The sequence below is a fragment of the Ursus arctos genome, unplaced genomic scaffold, assembly GCF_023065955.2.
Source record: "Ursus arctos isolate Adak ecotype North America unplaced genomic scaffold, UrsArc2.0 scaffold_29, whole genome shotgun sequence".
NCBI classification, from domain to species: domain Eukaryota; kingdom Metazoa; phylum Chordata; class Mammalia; order Carnivora; family Ursidae; genus Ursus; species Ursus arctos.
The window spans coordinates 31,239,769-31,266,343 of NW_026622974.1; the positions used below are offsets into that span (position 1 = coordinate 31,239,769).

General features: G+C 37.4%; 2 long non-coding RNA genes across 2 annotated transcripts in view; both read right to left on the reverse strand.

The window, feature by feature from the left end:
• LOC113261098 (uncharacterized) overlaps positions 1-25,364 on the reverse strand; it is a 117,792-nt gene extending 92,428 nt beyond the window's left edge. The window contains exons 1-2 of the long non-coding RNA XR_007190134.2: positions 25,228-25,364; positions 24,519-24,720 (exon numbers count right to left, since the gene is read on the reverse strand). This is a non-coding gene — a long non-coding RNA (uncharacterized LOC113261098). The remainder of the gene's footprint in view (positions 1-24,518; positions 24,721-25,227) is intronic.
• LOC113261097 (uncharacterized) lies at positions 6,717-11,030 on the reverse strand. The gene is made up of 2 exons (XR_007190133.2): positions 9,487-11,030; positions 6,717-8,114 (listed from the first exon to the last, which is right to left on the reverse strand). It is a non-coding gene; the product is annotated as an uncharacterized LOC113261097 (long non-coding RNA).
• Positions 25,365-26,575: the final 1,211 nt, after the last annotated feature.

A 26,575-nucleotide genomic window follows, 5' to 3' on the forward strand; every position in this document is an offset into this window, starting at 1 on the left:
CATTGATCAAATGTATGCAAATGAACCTCAAAACATACATGAAAATAAATGATTTCCAGGAAAAAATACAAAATACCAAAATCATTCCCAGAAGATGTAAGAAACTCTAAATTATTTAATTAACATAGAAAAAAAAAAAAGAACTTTGTCAGGGACCTACCCTACAAAAGGTTTTGCATACGGATTATTTTGCAACATCATTATGGAAAAAAAATATTTGAGAATTTGAGCTCAGATGATTTCTGAATTGCTCCAGTGGAGAGAAATGGGAAAAAAACACCCATCAGAGATGATGTGTTTGATATGTAGAAATCACTCCTATTCAAATAAAGAGCCAGGCAATGATGGCCACTATCAGCAAAATGTTTGAACATTGTTCTGGAGGAACTAGCAAACAAAATTTGACAAAAGGGGAAATAAGAATTATAAAATTTAGAAAGAAAGTAAAAAAACTGTTGTCTGCAGCTGGTAACAGTAGACATGTAAAAAGCCTAAGACTATTACCAACAATTCAAGGTGATGTAGTCACAAAATGATTATACACAACATAAACCTCCTATTGTCATCAACAGTCAGATAAAAACATATTATGGAAGAAAATATCCCAAAACAATAGTAATAAAACAAACACAAAGGGGAAGATTCCTAGAAATAAACATGTAGAATCTATACAAAGAAAACTTTAAACCCAAACAAGAAACACAAACAAGTCTTGAATAAATAGAAAGATATACCCCATTTCTCTACATGAATTTTTAACATCCTATAAATATCAATTATCCTTAATCTATGCATTTAATAAGAATACAATAATATTACAAGAGGATATTTTTAGAAGTAAACAAGCTGATCGTGAATTTCATTTGGAAAAACAGCTTGGGAAAAATCAGGCAAATTCAACTTGAAGAAAAATAATGAGGAATTAGTCTTCTGAGATGGAAAAAATATTTAATAAAACTGCCACAAAAATGTGTAGTTCTGACACTTAAATGGGTAGACAATTAGTAGAGCAAAATAGATGGCATATTGGTGAACTGAGTCTTTGTTCTGATAGCCCCACATCCCCACATTTGCCTTTCTCGTGTGTGAATGGCATAGAACTACATTTCCCAGACTCCTCTGTGTATGTAGTCTTCTGTGCTCTGACCTCAGTCTTCTGCCTGGGTTCATGCAACAAAAGGCACTGGCAAAGGTTGGCAGGGAGGAAGGGGGAAAAATCCAAGTTTTATCTCAGGTACTCTGTCTCCATGGCTCCTGATCCTGTGGGACAGCTGCTACTTCCATGATCTCGTTCCCAACGAACATCCCTTGAAATGGCTGTCTCTCAATGGGAGCACTGACTTCTTGGCTCTGATTACTAACTTCTTGCCTTATCACTACAATAGCAGGCATGGTATCAGCTTCTCGCTGTTGCTAATCTCTGCCCTCTATTTGGTACCCCTATTTCCTCCACCTGTGTAACACATTCCCTACATAAATGGTCTGTAATACCTAGAGTGATTTCTGTGTCCCTGCCTAGACCCCAGCTGTTCCTCCTGGCAGAGAAAAAGGAACCAGTCAAATCTTGTGTTGAGAAAATTGGAAAGGTATTTGGGAAAAAAAAATACTGTGGTCCTTCTCACTCCTTACACCAAAACAAAATCCAGATGAGTCAACAATTAACATTTGAAAACATTCTGTAAATGTGCTACAAGAAATCACAAGAGAATAAAACCTTACTATGACACAAAACTCAGATGTGGAAGAAAAGATAGACAAATGAGACTACCTAAATATAAAAAGCAATCACAAAACAAAAGCAGTGTAAACAAAGTCAACCTATAAAATACATATTGACAACTTACATTATAGATAATGGACTAATTAACCTGCTACGAATCTCCCAAAACAACGGACGGTATAAGAAAAAATGAGCAAAAGCATGATTGGACAGTTCGCAGAAAGAAAATACATAAAGATCTGAAATATCTTAAATACATACGAAGATGTTACGTCTCACTCACAATAAAAGAAAAGCAAATTTAAACTATAATAACATACCTATCTGGTGGGAAATTGATAATGCTTTGTAGGAGAAAAGGTACTTCATACATTGCTAGTAGAATGGACAGATCTCTTCAGAAAGCAGCTGGGCACTAACTACCAATATAAAAATGCACACTCAAGTCCTAGCCATTGTATTTCAAGAAATTTACTCTCCCACTACAGTTGCATATTTGCAAATTGAAGTATTTATTAGGATGTTTATTGTGGCATTGTTAAGTGTAGTAGAAGATTGGAAATAATCTCAATGACTAACTGGGTACTAGTTAGGACATACAATGAGATTTTAACATCATTGAAAAGCACAGCATCTCCAACATATATTAAAATAAATTACGGTAGATGGCATACTACCTTTGCATTAAGAATGTATACAGAATAGGGCGCCTGGGTGGCTCAGTCAGTTAAGTGTCTGCCTTTGGCTCAGGTCATGATCCCAGGGTCTTGGGAGGGGAGTCCCACAGTCAGGCTCCTGGCTCAGCAGGAAGTCTGCTTCGCCCTCTGCCCCGCCCCCCGCTTGTGCCACGCCTGTGCTCACTCTCAAGTAAATAAAATCTTAAAAAAAAGAATGTATACAGAATAAATGTACATGATGACGCGTGCATAAAACATCTTTGAAAATATAGTCAAAAACTTTTAGTGGGGAAAAGAGGGACTAAGACCTAGAGAAGGAGACAGTTAACTGTAAACCTTATGAATTCCTCGATTCTTTCAATGATGTGCTTGTGTAATTTTAAGAATTTAAAAAATTAGTATTTCAAGTTAAATGTTTTAGCTTAGCTCTCAGTTAAGAAAACATGGAAGGGTAAAAGGGTTGAAAATAATTTGGATTTTATAAATAGAGATATTTCTTTGAGCCCTAATACGATTTTTGAACTGAAGGTTTTTTTTTCAATTCTGGTTGAAAAAGAAACAGCGTTTTAAGTATTCATCTGAACACACATGAAATTGCTCTGCATTATTTTAACTCAGTAATCTGTGAAAAATTATCAGTGGCACACAGTGACATCTCCAGCATCACGTCTAAGTCCCCAGATACAACACAGGGCTCCTGGCCCAGGTCCCTGGTTGGGCTCGGGCGGAACAAAGGATTATGCTACCATTCACTGACCGCCTAATATGACCTGATATGTGTCGGGAGGTTTATCTTTATGGTCTCTAACCCTCACCATTACTCTGACGTTTTCTGCATTTTACCAATGACAGAATGACGCTCGGAGACATTGAAGCCTGTCCAGCGCCGTTCAGACGTTGTTGATGCAGAATGCAAACCAGATCTGGCTCAGGGAAGCCGGCGCTCTTCCCACCACTCTAGGTCTCGGATTATTAGATTCCAATACACATCGTTTTATTTCCAGAATCCCCAATTCATGCTCACTAAGTAAACAGTTCCTCTCAGGACATTCTTCTCCTGTGCCAACCTACGTCCTCACAGACATTCTGGAAAATAGGCACTCATCTCTGGGTCAGTAAAAATAAACAAAATACTAACCCCAAGTAGCAGGTTCTCTGATTAGCTCATCTATCTCTCTTAACATGAAATACACACACACAGGCACACACACACACACACACACACACACACACACACACACAATTCACCTATCTTAAACTCCATTTTACATACAAAGCCAAAGCACAGGGCTCTAGATTGTAAAATTGGTTACCTAACCTTCATATTGTCTGTGCTCATACCCCCACCAATTCAAATCCCTTCCTTCTGCTCAAGTGACTACTGCCCTTCCTTTCATCAAAACTCACTCTCATACCCTTCATTAACAATCAAGTAAAAATAATCCATAGTAACATATATCAGAGTTTTTTCTATTTGAGATCCATAGGATTTCAATAGTATGATACGATAAGTGGTTTGGTTAATGTAGGGCTGAACAAAATATAATGCTTCCCAGAGTCTTTAAATTGCTAACGTGCATGCAAAGAGGAGTCCATACCCAGAAGCAGATTCCAAGCTTAATAGATTAGGTATTCCAAAGAGAACCATTCTAAGAAAGAATTAGAATTGAGTCTACTCTAAACTCTTGATCTTCAAAGTGAGATGCTAAGAACACATTCTGACTTCAGAATATACTTTGGAAATTATTTGCCTATAGCATCTGCTAGGGTACATTTGCAAATATAAGTATCTTAAGACAAATGAGAAACTTGAGGCATGAGTCTAAAATATTAGGTAGGAAAACATTCGAGGAAATTAGGTCTTCCCTACATCCTTGAAATAGCTGAGTAAGCAACGGCACTTAAAAGACTGGCATACTTTTTCTCTTTTTTTGGTTCAGGTTTTCCTCAATTCACTCTGTGTTTACTCAGTATAATTACCTATGCTTCCTACACCCAAGCAAGAAAAAACAAATCAAACACTAAACTCTTAAAAAAAAAAAAAAAGAAAAAGTTAAAATTATAGTAAGATACATTCGAACTAAGTTTCAAAGGTAAATAATTCAAGCTACAAGTTAAGTAAAAATCAGAAAAATAAATTCTATAAAAATATTCTAATGTACTTCTAAACATTGAGGCATAACCCTGAATATCTTAAACAAGTAAGCTGGTAAGGTACATAAATTAATTAGAGAAAAGCCTTAATGACATCAGAGCAGTGCTTCTCCAGTTAATGTGCATAAGCATCAATCAAGATAAGGGAAGTCCTGGAAAATGCTGATTCACTAAGTCTGAGGCCTAAGATTTTGCATTTCTTACATTTCTTTGCATTTCTCTTCTGGCTGATGCCAATGGGCTATCTGCAGACCCATCGGAATAGCAAGGGCTTAGAGTATATTATTAATTGTACCTCTTGCGCAGAATGGTTATCTCATGAAAGCTTATTGATGAGAATACACTGTCTGTTGATTATGAATAGGCTGTGCTCAACAAAACCAAAAAATGCACACCAAGAATTAACACAGGATTCTTTTGCCCCAAAAGTAGACCTAGTATTTTAGGAAAATACTTGAAGCCCAAAAAAGCAGCATTTTTGCTTTACATCCTGAACTCATTTTTAATCCGCTTGTCAGCGAGAGACTGAGTATCCTCAGAGGGCTTCTGTTAATTAAGAACTGTGGACTGTTGAGTGACATCCCCTCTGCTCTTAGCCACCTGTTAGGGCCACCAGCCAAGAACTGAAGTTACAGGAAAGGTGCCAAGCAGCAAGAAACGACTTCAGGTAATGCTAGATTTGATAATGTGAATACCCTTCCCGTGGGTTATCAAAAGACACTTTCATTATCATAGCAAATATATTCAATTCTATCCTCTCAGTTGGACTTTCTTTTCCTCCTTCTTTCTCCTAAATTATCACCAGTGGAGGGTGACTATAGCAATTTTTCAAGTAGATTGCATAATGTTTTCAAGTTGCTAACTTGCTCCCTCATCTCCTATTTGAATCTATTCTTTATTCTCTTGATGAACACACTTGATTTTAGAAGTGGGTTGCCCTAAAGCTAGGTTATCCATGTCTCGGAAAGTGCTTGCTCAAGACTATTGATTTCTGAAGTTGTTGGGCTGTAGCCAGCAGCATACATTTTTAACACCATTGTGATTTCAGTGACTTACAATGTCATGTTATCAGAACCCTTTACCCGTATTTGCAGAATTTGTACCTGAATGACACTGATTAAGCAGCTGGTCCATTGAGCTCTTCTACATGAAAGCAGCCACTTCCTCTCTTGCCGCCAAGGGAATGGCAGCCTCCATGTCACACTTCGCTATTTCGTGGTCGCTTCTCCGCCATTTTCATTTTAAATTATGCAGTGGGATGTAGCTCAATCCCTCAATCCTTTTACCACAAACTCTGAGATCTTACTCCCTTGCTGTTCCTCCTTTGTCGGTAGGATTGCAGTAACAGCGCCATCACCTGGCTCCAGTGACTTTTGGTTATTCTGATGTTTTTGTTATAATGGGATTTGCTCTGACAAGATTTAACCTGGAGGGACACCAAGAGTGGTGGCCCCAGTGTCCATGTGAGCCTTGGCGAATAACACCAGTTGTATAGTACTTGATCTCTAATCCTCTTGGTTCCACTAAGTGAATTTGCTGAGAAGCTAACCTTTAATCTTCAAAAGGAAGAATGGTTACTTGTCCGAGACACTGGACTAGATTTACAGAATTGCACCAATTACTTCTGCCTTTACAGCATGAACAATTTGACAACATTAATTGACGCAAATTTTGCTGCACCCCTTTTATTCCATAGACGAATAGAGTTTTTTTAAAAAAAAAACCCTCAGGATTCTGAAAATAAGAGATCTGTAACTTCCAAAGTGGAGACAGTTCTAGACATGAAAGAGCACAATTACGAAAAGACAGCTTATCTCGCTTAACTTTTTAAAATTGTTTTTCCATGTACTATCATTTTTAAGCAGCTTTTCCATTTCTTATTTCATGATACCGCTTTTCACTAACAGGGCCAGAATAATGTCTTTCTTACAATCAAGAAAAGATACTAAGGAACAATTCTATTGCATTCTTTTAAGACTTGGTAAATAATAAGTACAAAGAACAGATATGAGAATCGATCTATTAATTCCTAGGTTGTGTATGTTCCTTGCTTTGATTTACCCTTCCTTCTTTATGCTAGAAAACTTCTCCGGGACACCAAGTAGTAGCATTAAGAGCAATAATGTTCATATCCATGGTGTGTATTGAGTGCTTACTATATGCTAGGCATTTTATGTACTTTAATATTTACAGTATCTCTATGAGTACAAATACTGTTGCTGTTTTACAAATGAGAAAACTAAAGTGTAGAGGTTAGGTTGCTTCCAGAAAGTACTTGACACAGTCAGGCTTTGAATTCAGTCTACCTGAGCCTGACACCAGGCTCTTACCCACAACGATTTCTGTCCATCTGGTCACTGCCTCTGGTTAGAGAACGACAATAGAGAGCTCATTTGCATGTGTTACTCAGTTGCCTTCTCCTGATCCTGGCCCTTGCCCAAGTGTGTCTTCTTGGATTTGATTATTTAATGAGAATCCAAGTCCAGACACTCGGTGTTTCCTGACTAACGCAGGTGCGTCCCTTCATTGCCAGAGCCCAGAATCAAGGCTGAAGATGCTGGACCAGATCCAGACTTTAATCCTCTGTATCATAGAGTTCTGCTCGAGTTCTGCTCGCAGACAGGCTCAAAAAGGTGTAGGATGCCTGACAGAATATTAATGCTCTTCAGATTTTAAACTACAGTCATTATTTATAGAAAACTGATTGTAAATCAACACATATTTTTACTAATTTGTCAAAATATGTTTATAAATCTGTAATATTCCTCTCAAGATTTGTTTGCTGGAAACCATACATTTCATTTTAGCTGTGTCACCTCCCCTGTCTGACTCCAATTCTACCAGCCCCTGCTGCCCACGAAACTCCAGGGAAATGAAGAGGTGCACTGGGTCATCTTTACAGCTTTTTCCAGCACGGATCTCATATTCCATCTCTTTCCACATGGAGCAGGTTTCATCACCCAGGAAGATGGGAAGGTGGGCTGTTCCAAACAGGTGGCAGTTCCCACAGAAGCTATAGGGAAAGGATGAGAAAAACAAATTCCTCCCCATTTTGTCACAGAGCTTGGGATGTCCACTGTTGTGGTCACTCGCCCTCAAGCTTAAAATTAGGAGTTCGAGCTTCCATTAGTGTCTTTCTCCCCTTCTCACAAAGTACAATTGATTCTCCGACCCCCTCATCTGACTATTTTTTTCACCATCTGTTGACTTGTGATTCTGGTTCTCTTCTGTTTCTTCCACACACAGTTAATCAGCAGCAAACAGACCTTAGAGAATTTATAAGGAACTAAATAATAAACATTATAAATAAATGACTTTGCAAATAAAGAAACGAATTTAAAAAGCAAGTGAGGGTCAAAATGCACAAACAGTGGAAATGTACCTGAAAATGATGACTGCACATTTCGAAAACTGGCAGGAAGAGAGCACTGATACACGACAGGAAGACTAATGCATCCATTCAACACCTATTGAGTGACCACCTACAAGGCAGTGTTCTGTGAGCACAGTGGGATGTGAGATGATGAATAGGATATGGAGCCCACCTTCAAAATTCTTGCAGTCTGGTGGTAAAAATAAGGTGCATGCATAATGGAAGTAATATGAGACAGAAAGCAATAAACATCACAAGCTTCCCTCCCTAGGCTTAGCTATTCCTCTTTGTATAAGCACCTTCACTGGAAACACAGGTTCATAAACATAGCATGAGCATACATTTGGGTTTGCCGGGATAGACCCAGGTCATGCCTGTCGTCAAAGCATAATTATTCATTTTCCCTTTCACTCTCAAAAATGACCCAGATTGGGCAATTAATGTCACCTTAATTTTAGTACAAGCCATTTTATTGCATTTTTTGGTTTATGTATCTATTTCTCCACTAACACGCAATTTCCTAGAGGGAAGAGACCATGTTTTCAATTTTTAAAAAAATCCTTTGCCTCTAGCACATGCCTGCCACGTATAGACAATTAATTTAAAATACTGAAAGGAAGGGGTGCCTGGGTGGCTCAGTCAGTTAAGCATCTGACTTCAGCTCAGGTCATGATCTCAAGGCCCTGGGACAGAGTCCCATGTCAGGCTCTGTGCTCAGCAGGGAATCTGCTTGTCCCTCTCTCTCTCCCTCTCCCAATGTTCATGTTCTCTCTCTCTCTTAAATAAATTAAATCTTTTTTAAAAAAATAAATAAAAAACTGAAAGAAGTACTAATTCTATATTTGGGGAAGAGACAAGTTTACATTTATTTAAGGTAAAGGGGGACTTTGAATGGAGAAAGTGGTATCTAAAATGGACCTTGGGGGCGCCTGGGTGGCTCAGTCAGTTAAGCATCTGCCTTCAGCTTGGGTCATGATCCCAGGGTCCTGGGATCAAGTCCCACATTGGGTTCCCTGCTTAGCGGGGAGCCTGCTTCTCCCTCTCCAGCTCCCACTGCTTTTGCTCCCTCTCTTGCTCTCTCTCTCTCTGTCAAATAAATACAACCTTTTATAAAATAAAATAAAATAAAATAAAATAAAATAAAATAAAATGGACTTTGAAGGAAGGGTAAGACATACTTCCAAAGAGATGAGGAAAATAGTACTCTACGTGAAGGGAATGCCAGTGACGTCACGGCAAAAGCTAGAAATTTAGACAGTGAGAACAAATTAAACTACCGTTAAAAAACCTAAAAATGCATTGTTGCTTCCAGTGTCATAGAGAGGCAATAAGGTCTATCCTGTATGAGACAAACTCTGAATTATTCTGATATGATCATCAGGATCCCACAAATTTCCTTGCTACTTACCAAGATAAAGACACATATTTGTAATTGGAACCCCAGTTTTTCATTTAATTTTTAAAACTGCTGCTAGAGTAATAGAAAGAGTAGAGCAATACAAAGTATATGTGAAGAGTCAATGTTCTATTGAGACCAGTTTCAAGACAAGTTTGACACTTACTCTCTGTGACCTTCGGCAGGTGCGGAACCTGTGGAATCCCCAGTGTTATCATCTGTAACGCAGGAAGAAACACTGCATTTGGTTACTGTGAATAGCGACAGAAAGCAAGGGCTGATACAAAGTGAGCAATCAACTAACGTAGCTATTATCAGCAGTTCAGCAATAAACAAACACAATTTGTGTTCACTGTGTATAGATCATGATTAAAGAACCAATTCCAGATCATTTCTGTAGCAGAAAGAGTAGATGAATGTGTTGACTGCATGTCAGGATAGACTTGTATTCTAACAGGAATTTTTCCTCTAGATTGCTTCACTGATTGTAGCCCTTGCAAATTTTATTTCATTTTACTTTTAGTTTGCAATGTTTAATGCATGAGAATGTTATTTTTACTGTGTTTTTAAATAAGAAGCTCTCGGGTGGTATTATCTTGCTTTGTTTTGTATAATCAAATACATCTAACCGTGAATTTTCTATAGAATTACATTATATAACATATGCGTGTATTTACCTACTGTGTTTATTCCCTGCTCAAAATTAACATACCATGCTGAGAACTGTTCAAATGATTTTTTTTAAAGATTTTATTTATTTATTCGACAGACATAGAGACAGCCAGCGAGAAAGGGAACACAAGCAGGGGGAGTGGGAGAGGAAGAAGCAGGCTCATAGCGGAGGAGCCTGACGTGGGGCTCAATCCCAGAATGCCGGGATCACGCCCTGAGCCGAAGGCAGACGCTTAACCGCTGTGCCACCCAGGTGCCCCGTTCAAATGATTTTATTTTTTATGTTATAAGAAATAAAACATTATCCTGAATAATAAAGTATAACTATTATACCCATGATGTTTTTATATTTCAAAAAAACCTTAATGTTCTTCAGTTATCACAAAGACTGAGTCCCAAGACAAAGAAAAAAATTGTTCTGCAAGTTCCAGTTGACTTTTCCCTCCTTTAATTGGCATTTGCTAACACTGTCCTTTCAATCCCAAATGTGCATTCATGTCCTATGACTTCCTGTTTCAAACAAATTAGTACACTAGGCTTTACAATCCATATATTCGACATTTACTCCATTCCATATGTATTTCTACCAATCATCTCATATAATCATACCAATACGTCATGTATATTTAAATACATATCATGCAACTATACATTTTATACATGACTTCCAGTCCTCACTACAGAAGGTAGCCTGGCCCATTCCCATGCCAGAAGAAGGAAGAAAATGACATTACGGTAACCAATTATTCAGGAGAAATCTTGAGTTTTTGCATCAGCTGCTCCTGCTCTTACCTCCTTTGATGAAGTTAGCATTTGAATTTAGTTTCCAACTTTTGACTTGCATTTCTTTCTCAAAGACGAGCATGAACACACCTGCATTACTTTTCCTGTATTCTGCTCTATGGAACAGGAAACCTTGATCTTGTTAGTCCCTTTGGACCATTCTCTGAACTACGCTAACCATATAGCTGGTGTCTTGGCTACAATTACTCAGACTATTTTTTGAGGGAGTAGGGATACATGGTAATTCATTTTATCAAAGAGAGAAAGGGGCATGCAGGAATTAATCATATAACATAATATATAATATAATATAATATAATATAATATAATATAATATAATATAATATAATATAATATAGCATTAGGAAAATGAATAGGATTTCTTCATCAATCTGCCCAGAGATAAGAAAAATTCTGGCCCAAACACTCTCAAAGAATTGAATTAAGGTCCTGGCCTCAGATATGATCCATAAAAGAAATAACTGTTAAGATGGACTTCATTAAAATTAAAAACTTCACAGTCTATGTGGCCATACAAGCTATGTCCTGATGTATTCCTGTGGGACTCCCTTATTGCTCACTGGTCTCCACGCTGTAGGAACAATTTAGGTGCAGCACTTGGACAGGAATTTCCTCCACTACTTCCAATAGTGCTCCAGCAAACTCTCCCACTGTAAATATTAAAGATTTTATTTATTTATTTTAGAGAGAGAGTGCAGGGGGAGGGAGAGAGGGAGAGGGAGAGAGAATCTCAAGCAGACTCCATGCTGAGTGTAGAGCCTGATGTGGGACTCGATCTCACGACCCTGAGGTCATGATCTGAAACGAAATCAGGAGTCGGATGCTTAACTGACTGAGTCACCCAGGCACCCGTCCCACTGTAAATTTCAAATATCAAGACTAATTCTGAATTCTTCAAGTCCTACATCTTGTCCTGTATCACAGCAGTATGGAGCTAGGCTCATGGGAGCTTTGTTTCAGAGATTTGGAATATACACTACATACTACCAATATCTGAAACTGTAAATTTCTCAAATTTCCCAAAAGGTTTTTCAAAGAAAACAGGATGTTAATAAAGAAGAGAAAATAGAAAATTAAAATACAGATAAAAGGAGAAAGAGAAGGGGGTGTGAGGAAAGAGAAGAAAAAGAAGGCGGAAGAAGAGGAGGAATGGGGAGCAGAAAGGAGAGCTGCCAAATAAGTCAATGTGTCTGAGGAACAACATTTAAAATGTTTCTTTACTAAGAAAATCTTAGTCTTCCACTACATACACTACATAATTTCTTTACTTATTTAATCATGGAAACTTTTATTTTCCTTTCAGTGGATCATATTACTTTGAATATTCTGCAGAAAATGAATTACTGATCAAGTTTAATCTCTTTCAGTTTAAAATTAAGGAAACTGAGGCAGCAGTGCTTAACCAACTCTCCCAACCTTCAGTTGATTTGTCACAGAACCAGAACTGCAGTCCTATATTCTCTACAAAGTCACAGTTAACACTGGAAAATCAAATCGGATAAATTGTTAAAACCTATCCCTCGTTGATACTAAGAAGCACTTGTCTATCACAGTCCTGTGAATCAATACATTAACAACATGACCTTATTCCATGTTATCTTGGCAAGAACATACTTCGCCTACTTTCCTGTTTGCATCCACATATACTGAATGTGCCATGTGGCTTTAGAGCCTGTGGGTCATCATACTCAGGACTGATGTACACGGACTGGGCCCGTCCCATTTTTGCAATTGTCTTCCAACATCCAATGTTTAGCTCTTGATGGATCTGTTGTAGTTCTCTTCTCAATTAAATATCTCTGATATTTAGATTGTCACTGAAATGGAAATATCACTGATTGGATACTGTTGTGTACACTCTGGGTGTAGGTCTGCAGACTAAGTAGATTTGAGGTTTGTTTAAATGATGGGTCACAGTTGTGCCATGTAAGTTTTTAGTCTTCTCCACAGACACTCAACTAGCTTCAAACAACACTCTCTAACAGACAACTTCTGCACTCTTGAAGCATAAAGGAACGACACACAAAATTATGAGGCCATTTATTGATTCTTGAACTATTAGAATTAGAATGGTCTTGGAATCATTTAGTTGAATGTCTCATTGACTGCAGGAATCACCCTAGCAGCCTGATAAGCCATCCATCCTCAAATAAAAATACCCAGTGATAGGGACTTAGACATTATAAACTTGTTCCATTATTAGAAAGTTATGATAGAATTTTCATTCTCATTTTGGGTTGAATGTATAGTCCTTTAGTCCCTCCTCTCTTTTCTGGAGCAAAAAAGAAAAAAAAAATCTCTTCCTAATTCTTCTAACTGACAGGTATTGAGCTTAGAAAAGTTAAATATCAAAACCCTGGTAAAGCATTAAGGGGATGATACTTAATCCCAATTACTATATCTGAGGTGGTTTTGTTTAAGTGAAAGATAAAAAGCATAAAGAGGAGGGTTTCAAGTAATAGAAGAAGTGATCTCAGTTTCTTTAAAAGTCTTAAACATGGGGTGCAAGACCTTCGAAGATCTATGACACAGGCCAGTGAAAACATCTGTGGCATACAATGATTTTTTTTTTCTCTGCTCCTGCTTTTAACTTTTGCCTTCACTAAAATAAAATCCTATAATACAATTAGGTCCCTCCTTCCCTCTTCCACATCTAAAGGTCTTGTATTGTGAAAGAAGAATCTAAAAGAGACATAGAGAGAAGCGCATGATGGTGGCATGACTCTGTCTGGATGGCTGCAAGGGTAATATCAGAAGATTTAGAAGATGGCCAGGTAATTATCTACCTAATATAACACCTGTGTCTCTGAGCTATATGGCCATTTGTAGACAGCCTCATATTTTGCTTAACTTTTTGCCAAGTCATTCATCTTACTTAGGTTAAAAGATTAAGAGTATATGTTTTGTGGAGTCCAAGATTGTGTTTTGAAATCCATCTACATTGCTAATCTAGTCAGTGGACTATCCCTGGATTTTGTGTATAATATTCATTTTATGCAATTTCCAAGTTCTCTTGCTGCTATATTCCTTATGTGTGTTTCCATGTGTATTTTAGCGAAAATTTGGAAGAACATGCTTGTCTAGTCTGGCACCACACTAACCCAGAAATTCCCCATCACCCACCCACACGCCTTTCTAAGTGCGCACACACTCACACAAACACAGGCTCCATCTGTTTAAAAAGTTATCATAATTCTTGCCAGGAATTTACAGAAATTTTAGAAACATAACAACATAGAATGTCAGTCCTGGAAGAAACTCTAGAAATCGTTTAGAGTAATTACTTCATTTCAGAATTAATGCCAAGAGAGGTTAAGTGACTTATACGATGTCATTTTCTTAAATTCACTTGGTTGCTTGCAACCACGTCTCATCTCTTATATTTTTCATGATTTTTCAAAACTTTCCAATACTAGCACCAAGACTATATCCCAAAATTCTTTTAAAGTCCCAGGATTTAATTCTTTTAAAGTCCATGTTCTTTAAAAACTTCTTAATTTTACTGGATCTTCCATTTCCTCCTGTAGGTAATGTATGTAAGATTACCGCTTACTAGCAGCAGTGATAAAATATGAGTATTAATGTCACTTAATATTCACTGCCTGACCCCGGAACCTCCTATTCCTCCATTGTTGTTATTCCTTGTCTGTGTAATCTATTAAAGCCGGTTATGTTGTTACACATGTATGTGCTGTGACCGTCTTGACACCATTCTTATACATTCATGTCGTCTTGAATGGTCACACTAAGGCAGCATTCCCCAAAGCGGACCACTGATCTGTAAAAATTATCTGAGAATAAGATCTCCAAAGTCAAATAAATATGAGGATTACCTCATACTATATACTGCTCCGAGAAAGTTACACTGTGTATTAGCATATGAAAGGATCCATTAAGTCCTGTCCTAAAATGCCCAGGCATGAAAATAAATATACTTCCAAATTTCATGAATACTGCTATAGGAAATACTATAGCAAATATCCTGCCCACATTTCGTGTCGATTTTCTTTATATATGAATTTATTAGAGAATTGACTTTTTAAGCTTACCTGTTTCCCCTAATACCTGGACTTCTTAAGTTTTGGAAGTTAGTTTACAAAATTTTGAATCCTTATTTAGTTATATTTTCCCTTTAAAATATCTAACACTACAATTGCATACATGTCTTCTCAATTTTATGAAATATACTTCATGATAACCTAGGGATTATGTCTGACTCTATACAGAATAAATTGCTCTTACCAGTCAATGTTAAATTTTAAAAAATGTTTAAATACTATGGAGCCGCCCCCCCCCCCATACTGAATTCAGGCAGAATGATGTCACTCTTTTTCTTTTTTTTTTTTAGGAGAGAGAGAGAGCGCAAGTGCATGCGGCACACGCAAGCCCCCGGGGGAGGGACAGAAAGAGAGGGAGAGAAAGAATCTTAAACTGACTCTAATCCCAGGCCGGAGCAGATGTGGGGCTCAATCTCACACCCTAAAATCATGACCTGAGGTGAAATCAAGAGTTGGACACTTACCCAACTAAGCCGCCCTGGTGCCCTGATTGTTATGTTTTTAAAAAGCGTTCCAACTACTAAGTTAAGATAAACTTTTATATGGCAAAAAAACAGATGTGGTCCCAAACAAAATTCATACGATTAATTGTTCTTATGGCAAAGCATTGTACAATAGGATACGAGAACTACAAAAACATATTAAACCTGTTCCCAGTTCTCCACATCCTTTTTGTCTATTTGAAAAGATGCTGACTAAACATATATTATTGAACAGGAATACAGGATTTAACAATTCCATAAAAATAAATGGAAGAAATGCTATAGTCTATCCTATAATTGTTAAATGAATTAAACAATGGAAATTATTATAAAATTGCCTTTAAATACCTAATAAAAATAACATAGAAGGTGACAAATGTTTAATTTTTAATACACAAGACAAAGTCACTGGAATGTCATCAATCTGTTAGCAGTGCCTATATTCAGAGAAGTGTTGTTAGTATTGCAATATTTATAAAGATAAGTCTATTTCATTCTAACTGGAATTTCCAGTCGGTCTCAGGAATCTCTGGAAGATTGTTTTCCAGTGGTGTCGTTCTGAATGGTTTATTTAAAATATTGGCACTAACTAAATGGAACCTCCACTTTTTATTTTTTCCCTCTAAAGCTCTCAAGAATATAAGTAAATTAGAAACGACCTCAGAAATTTAGAACTATAAAATAGAGAAAAGGTGTGGTACTATGACAGCGGTAACTTTAAGTTGCACAAAATGATGATTTGAGATTTTTACTTATCAATTAATTTTTTGATACAATTGTTATTCTGGCAACATTCATTGGATCCCAAAGGACCCAGGGGCTGAACTATGATAGGCAAATCACTAAACCTCTTTACCCCCAGTTTCCTCATGTATAAAATGAATATAATAGCAGTAATTAATTTCTAAAAATGTGATGACGGTTAAATGAGATAATTGAAGTAAAGTGCTCAGCAAGCTCCTTATCAAAGGGTAACTATTAGGATTGTTTTAATGCGGCCAAAAAAAAAAAAAATGCTGTACACATAGTATCTCTCTGTTTCAGCAGTGAGTTTGACAAACTCTCTTACGATTCCCTGTGGACAAAATAAATGTGAGCTGAATGACAGAACAATTTATGTGGATCATGCTGGTTGAGCAATTACAGCCCAAAAGTATTGATTAATGGATCTTTATCACTGTGAAAGAGGTAAACTGCAGGGTTCTGCCCCTGGCCCTTTCCTGTTCAACAGTATCATCAACGAAAATGGAGAAAAGCATAGGTGAATTTACCTAACTTATATATTACCCGAAGTTGAGAGAAACAGGTAACACATAAAATAGCAAAATATATATTTTCATATAATCTCAATAACAGATGGTAAATAAATGCTAAATATGATAGAAGGAAATGAACCAAAAGTCATAAAATTATTTACATTTAAAATATGTATTATACACATACATCAAGGAGTAGAACCTGATAGGAAAAAAGCTCTTATGAAAGAGACCAAAAATGTTTCTTTTTTAGTTTGCAATTTGTATTATTTAGCATAAAGTTACCTACTGTAACAAACTGAACCAAAAACGTGTAATGATTCAAACATAATCCAAAATAGATATTCCTGATCAGTAACTAGGTAACTCTGTGGTAAGTCTTGAATCAGGGACTATTTTTAAAACACTTGATCTAAAATAATTAGTACAATTTTATAGACAGTCTTTTCCATTGGCATATGCAAGCAAGACACAATGTCATATCTAAAGTCAAAATCATATAATATGTCAAATCAATGGTTCCTAAACCGGACAACACATTGGAATCACATCAAGAGCTATCTAAGAAAATGCTTCTGGATAGCAATGAGGATAACATCATCAAATATTAGAGGCCAGCTAGGTGTGTTTAAGTATTACAAGCAAGGTAGATGCAATTATCTTAATGAGCAGCAAGACTGGAGTAGCAGCGGAGGTGCAGACCCACTCAAAGCTATGGTAGATGGTATACAGAGCACCGTGTTCCGGGGTAAAGCAAACAAGCAATCAACCAGAAAATTCTTAATCTATACAATGAATGGAAATCAATAAACAATTGGAAGTCTGAGAGTAGCTGCTCCAATGAGATGTCATGTTCCTTGCCCAGTTTCTAGACTCAGGCTAGTTTTTAGACCTGGAAGCCACTAACTAAAGGAGAGTACAAGTCCTCAGGATAAAGGACCCTAGACCACAAGAGAAATTTTACATGATAACTCTTCCAGTCCTTCCACGAATGATACTATAGACATTTCCTTGGTTGAACATATGCTGTAGAATGGAGAATGCCCAGACATTTCAAAAACTATTGGAGATATGGTCCAAGTTGACCAAAAGATCTGAAATGCCACCATGGCCCTTTGTTAGAGTAGTGGAAGAGGGGGCAGACAGGGTTTATATGGAAATCATGTGAATTCCTGGTACTGACCCAGCCCTCGGTGGGTCTTTTAGGTCCACAGACCTACTTGGTAGTTATTTTTGTAATTTCCAAATATATGTTTGCAATGAAAACACTTAATCATTGGCAAAATTCCCACATTGGGTTCTTACTCTGAACAGGTAGAGTTAGCAGGAAAGTCAAGTGGAAACCACTGAAAGCTCACCCCTTGGCCAAGGTACTAAATCAAACACAATATTATATCTCAGAAGAAATGGCAGAAATTAACGCCATTCTTAAACACTTAAGGGATACTGGGATGGTGTGCCCTATAGTCATCACATCTAATTCACCATTCTTTGCCTCTACAATACCCAGATGGATCCCAGAGGGTGAGAGCCAGCCAGCTACTGCAAACTCAAACAAACTGTAACCTCAACTACAGCTGTTGTACACATGTGGTATCTGTGTTAAAGCAGATTGACACAGTCTTAGGAGTATAACATGAGGCATTTGTTTTTCTATATGCTTTATTTTCCAAAGTTACCAGGAAAGAAAACCAGAGTTCCCAAAAAACAACAGTATACATTCGAAGTCTTGTCCCAAAGCTATGTTAATGCTCCTATCCTCTGTCATTAAATAGTCCAAAGTTCCCTAGACCATCTATCTTGGACCTTCTCCAGAACATCACACTGACATCATTTTAATCAGAAAAGAAGAAGAATAAATGAGGTATCCTGGAGGCCTTGGTAACATAAATGCACTCCACAGGGTAAATGATAAATTCTACAAAGATTCAGATGCCAGTCACATCAATGAATATTTAATGGCCCATCATCAGGGGCATACCATAACCGCCCTTCTCAAAGTAAAGTTCAAATTATCTCATTTGGTATCTTCCACCACCAGAAGACCTGGTAGGCCTCTTCACATAGTGAAAGCAGCATAATTGACACTTGGGGATATGGCTCTAACACATTTACCAAGTGACATGGAAGGCTGCTCACTTTTAATGGGGCCCAAAGCAAGGAGATACTCTGCAATAGGTCCAAACTGTAATGTGAGCAAACTTTTCTGATGAGCCATATGAATGAGAAGACCCTATGGTCTTATAAACGCTAGAAGTGAAAAATTTTGCAAAGAATTTATGGAAATAAATGGCAGAATCACAACTAAGGCCCCAAGGGTTCTTGAGCAAGACCATGCCGTCTTCAACAGAAATTATACACCACTGAATAAACCATTACTGCTATACTATCGGATCCTGGTAGACAGATCAAGCAGCCAGAACTGTATTCATTGAATTTTTTCAGGCCTATCGAGTCATATGGTTGGGCAGGGCAGTAGTAACCCATCATAAAATGGAAATGGTACAAAAGAAAATAGGCATACTGGGACCAGAGAGCACAAGTAAACTGCAGTAACCCCTGTGTCATCTATTGTTTCCATGGCTTCTCTCCCTCAGTTCACAACTGATGGAGAAGGGAAAAGGGCAAGGTTGGCTCACAAATGATTCTGTAGGCCAAAAATTAAGTACTGCCAAAAATTAAGTACTGCCACACTATAGTCCTATTCAGTTGTGTCCCCGAAAGACAGGAGTGGGGGCAATTCTCCCAAAGGGCAATGCTTTGGGCAGTGCATCTGGTCATCAATTTTGTGTATAGAAAAGTGGCCTGAGATAAGAATATATATATATATATGGATTTATGGACAATAGAGAATAGCTTGGCTTTTTAGTCAGAGGCCTGGAAGAAAAAAAAAAATTCAAAGACTGGAGACAAGAAGCACGTGAATAAGCAATGAGAGTGAGCAAGGTGTGAAGATCTTTGTGTCATAGGTAATTCCCTCTAGAGAACATCTGCCACCAGAGAAACCACTAAATAACCAAGTGGACATAATGATTCAAACATCTGATGTTAGTTAACCTCTGGCATCATCCACTCTAACACTTATGAATGAATATCAATGGAATAATCATGAGAGTAGGGTTGGAGGATATATACTTGGACCCCAAAACATGAACTTCCACTCACCAAGAAGTATATAAATGCTGCCACTGCTAAATGTCCAATCTGTCATCTGGAGAGACCAACACAGAATTCCCAAAATGGCACCATCTCTCTAGTAGTCAATAGCCCCTCGATGTCCATTTGATTACACTGGATGTCTTCCGCTTTGGAAGAGAGAGTGATTCATTACCATATAGTCACTGAGGCAGCTCCACTGTCTCAGGGCTTAGAGAGTGTTTGATCTGATATTCTATCCCATCTAACACTGACAAAGTAATCACTTTACAGAAGAAAAGGTCCACAGTGGGCATACGAATATGAGGTCAACTTGTCCCATAACTTGCCACATCACCTGACAGTAATGCAATGGCCTTTCAAAGGCACAGCTGAGGGTCCAGCTTGAAGATACCATGCAAACATAACGAAATACCCTCCAAGATACAGCATGTATCCTGAATCAACAACTGTTTTGGTTTTGGTTTGGTTTGGTTCTTTTTTTACCATTAGGTATAACACAAAGGTCCAGGATCCAAGAGGTGGAGGCTGGAGGGACCCTGCTTAGCCTCGCTCTCTGCGGCCTACTTAAAAAATTTGGACTCCGATCCTCACAACTCTATGTTCTACAGCCATGAAGGACCTGACTCACCAAAGGGAACATTTCTACCATGGGCAGCCAGAGTCCAGCAGTCAAGGGGGCAACATACAAGGAATGGTAACATCCTGACATAGAAAATTGACCCCAATCATGAGGAGGTTGTAGAGCTATTATTATATAATGGGGACAGGGAAAACTATGTTTGACATTAAGATGATTCATTGGACATCTCTTGGTACCCCTTTCCTACCTTTGATGGTATATTGATAATTGTATAAAAAAGTTCATTACTGAAAAAAAAATTTTTATTAACAACACAGTTACATCAGTATGAATCTTGCTCACTTCTTGGATATTTTTATAAGCCAAACTCTGCCCTTCCTTGGCCATAGACCACAGTTGATCCCATCTGGGGACTTCAGTCATGCCACTGTTGCCTCTGTTTGTGTTTATGATAGATAGAGTGAAAAATGGGCAGGTCTGGGCTTCATCAGAGGGAGTCATCTTTGCACTATACAATTCTGGTAGAACAAGGATCCCAGAGTGAAAGTGAAGCAGAGGTTTCTCCTCCCACTGAACAACTTTTCTCTTTCATTTTTTTAAAAGACTCATTTATTTATTTTGAGACAGAGAAGGAGAGAGTGCAACACAGGTGCGGAGGGGAGCCAAAGAGAGAAGGAGAGAGAGAATCTCCAGCAGACTCTCCCTTGAGCACAGAGCCCAACACGGGGACTGATCCCATGATTCTGAGATCATGACCCCAGCCAAAATCAAGTCTGACGCTCAGCCAGCATCTTTCTCTTTCTCTTTTAAACCCAGAGCAACAAGCTGCCTCCAAATGCAGTAAAATTAGATACTACACCATAGGAAGAGGGGTCATACTGATGAGAGAATCCTAAAGGAAAGAATATTTTAATTTTTAAATTTTCATGAAATATTCTTGTTTTTCTGATATTTAATGTGCTTTAAAGAAAACTGCCTTCTCCTCAGAGATGCAGGGAGTCCTTCCACAGAAGCATAACGATCACAGTATGCTCACCACTGGAACCAATCTCTTTGTACCCTTTGTTTTGTTTTTTTGTTTGTTTGTTTGTTTTGTTTTTTAAAGATTATTTATTGATTTATTTGACAGAGATAGAGACAGCCAGCGAGAGAGGGAACACAAGCAGGGGAGTGGGAGAGGAAGAAGCAGGCTCATAGCAGAGGAGCCTGATGTGGGGCTCGATCCCATAACGCTGGGATCACGCCCTGAGCCCAAGGCAGACGCTTAACCGCTGTGCCACCCAGGCGCCCCTCTTTGTACCCTTTGATCCTCTTTATCTTGCTACACAAAAACCCACAGACTCTCAAGTCACCCTCATCGCTCCTTCTCTATACAAAAAAGGCTGTACCATCTCTCCCTTTCTTCTGTTTTTCCTCAAATCTTGAAACTCTTTCACTGGGCCCCCTGGAATTCATAATTTATTATCAGAAAAACTTCTGTTTTCTTAATCTCTTTAATCAAAACCTGCCTTTTCCCTGAGGATCATAATTCCCCTCACATGAAGGCTGTTTCTCGTGATTTTGTAACACTGGGCCTAAAACTATTTATATTTACCCACTTGCTCTCATGGGTAATGATACCCTAACATTGCTGCTATCTTTCTGAATTGTAATTGGCTGTTTACTTTTATGTCTCTCCCAGTAGAATGGGAACTCCTACATGTAAGAGATAGTATCATATTCAGGGATGTATTCCTAGAATGGAGCACAGTATCTTGTACATCAAAAGACCTCATATATGTCTGTCGAAAGAAACAAAAAAATACATGAATAAATACAGTAATAAAAATATTTCAAATCAGTAGAGTTTCAAAATGTGTATTGGTGATATTTAGAAATGTTTGTACCCTTGTATCTAGTCATCTCACTTCAAAAATTTATCCTAAGGCAACCAAAGAAAATTTATTCAGACACGTTCAAGAAGATTTCGGTAAAAAGACAGTTACTACTGCAAAGTAGAACGCGGGAAGAAAGCTAAACTTACAACAAAGAGTGACTCATTTGGTAAATCACCGTTAATCTATAAAATGGAACACTATGAAACCATTAAAGTCATGTTTGTGAAGAACAATAGGAAATATTTATTATGAACTCAATTAAAACGCAGATTATTGTTAAATACAAGAGGCTATTTCCCAATTTGAAAAAAATGTCCAAGATGCTAATGAAAGCTAGCTTCATGTGGTAGAACCATGAATGATTTTCCTCATTAAATCCATTTTCCAAAATTTCCACAGTGGGCAAGCCTCTTTGCCATTCTGAAACTCAAGTTCCTTACCAGTTAGCTAAGAAAAATTCTCCCCACAATACTTTTTTCATTACATCAAGAACAGCTCCATATTTTCAATGTGGAGGTAGGTGATTCATACTTCCTTCTCACAGTGCTGGATCTTGTTGAGTAGTAGTAAGAAGATGAGGTTAAAGTTAGGGCAAAGAAATATCACCAAACAGAAATGCCAATAATACGCATACTACACTATTGTACTCTATTTCACTCGTTTCATGTAGCCTGAAATTACATTAATATTACATTTCCTTAGTGAAAAATGAATGAAAGCTTTGGGAACCAGCCAGCAGGTCTAGACCCACTTACAGATGTCGGCTGATTTCTGAAGCAGAGAAGATAGATATCTCCCTCAGGAACCAGGCATTTAATATGGCGGAAGAGCCCCGATTCCCTATCAAACAGGTTTCCATGGAAGTTCTCATTCAGTTGAGATTTGAGCCCTTCACAGTGAAAAGCAAAGTAAAATGAATGATTGCTCTTACTCAACATGGGAGAATTATATTCTCTTCTTCAGTGTTTGGATTCAGGGTATGACTTTATAGCAGCTATTTCTCATGCCAGTCAAATCCCATTTCAAAATATGCCGTTACAACAGAAATCTCTGTACAACAAAAATATTTTTCTAGCCTGAAATCCCTAAATTTTTAATCATGTCTATAAGAAACCCCAATTACTATGCCAATGATATGTGAAAATCTTTAGAGAAGACTAGAGTCTGAACATTTTATAATATTTTTGTGTTCATTCACAGTATGCGGTATGTGTATTATCTTTAAAAAATTTTGGTTACAAATTTTTCAGTTATCCACATTTATATGTCGCCATTAGCAGTCACCATCTATGAAAATAAAATGGAAAAATACCAATAATTTTTCAACATATATTTAATGATTTGTTTATACTCTATTTTAATAATACTCTTTCTGAAGTAAAGAAATTGCTAAGTATCACTCCCATTTTGGGGGCTGAGAAGACATCTGCAGATAGATTCTACTCTATTATGTGGAAAAGCATCCATAGGGTGAATTGGTTCTTGTCCTTGCTTGTGCCCTGGTTCCACAGCCTCTTAATCTCCATCACTGTCATTTAAAGAACATTTTGGTTGGCTGCCTTAGGGACAGTAATTTGTCTTTCAAGTCTTCTGCCTGCCCCTGTTTCTCAGGTTTTATCATCACACGGTGGTTATTTGGGTGTTGTTTTGGAAGCCATTTTTTTCTGCAATAACAAATGAGTCACTGAAGAAAGCACACATCAGCCTGCACCTGGGTCTCATGTCGGGCTGTGTGAGGGCTGTTTCCTCTGTGAGAGATTTCCTGCAATACCCAGAAGCTCTGGTCTTTTCCTTCCTCCTTCACTGGCAAAGCAGCCTTTTGTATCAGTTCAAAGTGCAATGGGTCTTGTCCTTGTGTTTCACACTGTGGCCAGCCTCCTTCTCAGTGCCCAAATCAATATTTTAATCTTTGCCTTACATCTCTGATTCACTTCTAATATTTCCCAAACATATTTTTGCTGACTTAGAAGAGCAGATAAACCCCACAGATGGGAGAAATAGACATAAAAACATACGTATGTAACCCTGAAGTTTATTGAGCCCGCCCTTTCTTTACCTTACCCGCTACTGATAACACAACCTTTTGCCTCAAACAAGTGTTGCACAGTTTTGCCCTGTTTTCATTCTTGCTTTAAAACTCTTGGTAAGCACTGGGAGTTGAGGAACATTCAAAATCCACCGTGATAAAAACGTTTAATGCTATTTTCATCAATCACTTCTATTTTGGTGGGGCACACGCTCTGAACAGTTCTAAGGGAATTGCGATAGCGAATACAAAGCAAAACAGAATAAGGAATAGACTCTACCCACCTGGAAATCATCACCTATAAGGGTGACCGCTATGAAGGACTGGAAAGAACACTGGTTTGGGAACGTGGAGAGTGAGTTCAAGGTTCAGTTCATAAAAGAGACTGTGGACAAGTCACTTCATTTCCAGGATACTTTTCTGCCTATGTTTCCAGATGCCATATGGATCGGTAACTATCAAAATACTTTACAGACCTTGCTTTACCTGCCAAATGGAAGAAGGTATTGCTGAAGGAAGGAGATATTATTTGAGTGGTGGTTTAAAAAATAAAAAATAATAGTTACTAAGATTTGCTGCGTGCTTAATATCTAATAGGAATTCTGCTAAATGCTTTACTTGTATTTATTTCATCACTACAGAAAGCTGATGAGGTACATATTGTAATTCCCCTACTTTACAGATGAGAATGCGAGGCTTAGAGAGGTCCAGTGAATTGCCCAAGATCACACTGCTACTACATGTTTCAGCTGGGATTCAAACTCAAGTCTCACTGCCACCAGAATCTGTGCAGAAGTATGAAGCTGGTGCTCTTCGCGGCTCTCTACCCTCCTCTTTCCCCTTTGTGACCTCTCTCCAACCTACCTTCCCTTTCTTTCACATTCTTCCTCTCTCCTGTACACATTTTTCCTATAATATAAACACACATTAACACACACTTAAGACATATAAAAATGGTATAGAGACTAATAAAATAAGCATTCATATACTCACCACACCACTTAGGCAATAAAACATTACCAGTACAGTTGAAGCCCCCCATTACCCCTCCCTGATGGCTTTCCTTTCCCTTCCTACATCTGTGTGTAGTCAACTTCCTGTCTATAATTTCCATGCATTTCTTTATATACTTATTTAATACGGATATATCCTTAAACAATATGTAATGTTGTTCCACCTATTTTAAAATTTTCTATAAATGGAATTGCAACTCATAGATTTATTTTCATTCATATTCTATTGGAAAGATTTATCAATATTGATATATTTATCTCTCCTTCATTTATACTTTGATGCTATATAATATTCAATTACATGAGTATCCTAAAAGTTACTCATTCTCCAGTTTATGAATATTTACACTTAGATTGTTTTTAATTTGTTGCTATTGCAAAACAATGCTCACATAAGCACCCTGTACATATTCCCGTTAGTAGCACTGCTTAATAGTGGGGTACACATGATACCAACTCCCTGGATATAGCTAGATTGTTCTCCAAGGCAACTCAACTAATTTATACTAACCAAGGAATATGTAAGAATTCTAAATGCTTCTCCATCTTTGTGGACCACATACTATCATCCTACTTCAATTTTTACTAATTATTAACATGATGGGCCTGAAATGGTATGTCATTGTGACTACAACTTACAGTTCCTTAATTATTGGTGATATTGAACTTTTTTCTTATATTTTTGCCCATTTTTGCTTCTTACTCTATACATTGCCCATTTTTCTATTTGGTTTTTGTTGTTCCCATATTGTCTTATAGAAATTAAAGACGTTTTCAGGATTCTGTTTGACATAATTTTGATTTTAATTGTTAAAATATAGATCAATTGATGGAAAACTGATGGCTTTGCTATAGTATTTCTATCCATGATTATGGTATAACTTTTATTCATTTACATCTTTTTATAATAGAATTTTGCATTTCCTCCATAAAGATCACAACTTTGGTTAAGTGCATTCCAATTAATTTTTTATGTCGTTGATATTTTAAATACTTTTTAAAACTACATTTCCTAAACGTTTATTGCTGGAATATATGAACATAGTTGGTGGGTGTGTATGTATATGTAGATCTCATATGTGCAAATATCTTAAATTTTTGTCAAGTTCAAATATTGTGCTGGGCTTACTATGTAATACTCATATTGTGTTTGAATAAGATCTGTTTGCCTTTTTTTTTTCCAATATGCTGGCCAGAGCCACTGTGATGGTAAGGAAAAAAATATATCTTTCATTTTTATACATTTTAAGTATTACATCACCATTTTTATATAAATATAAATAACTTGGAATTTCATGTTAGAATATTCTTGTACTACTGAAGAAAAT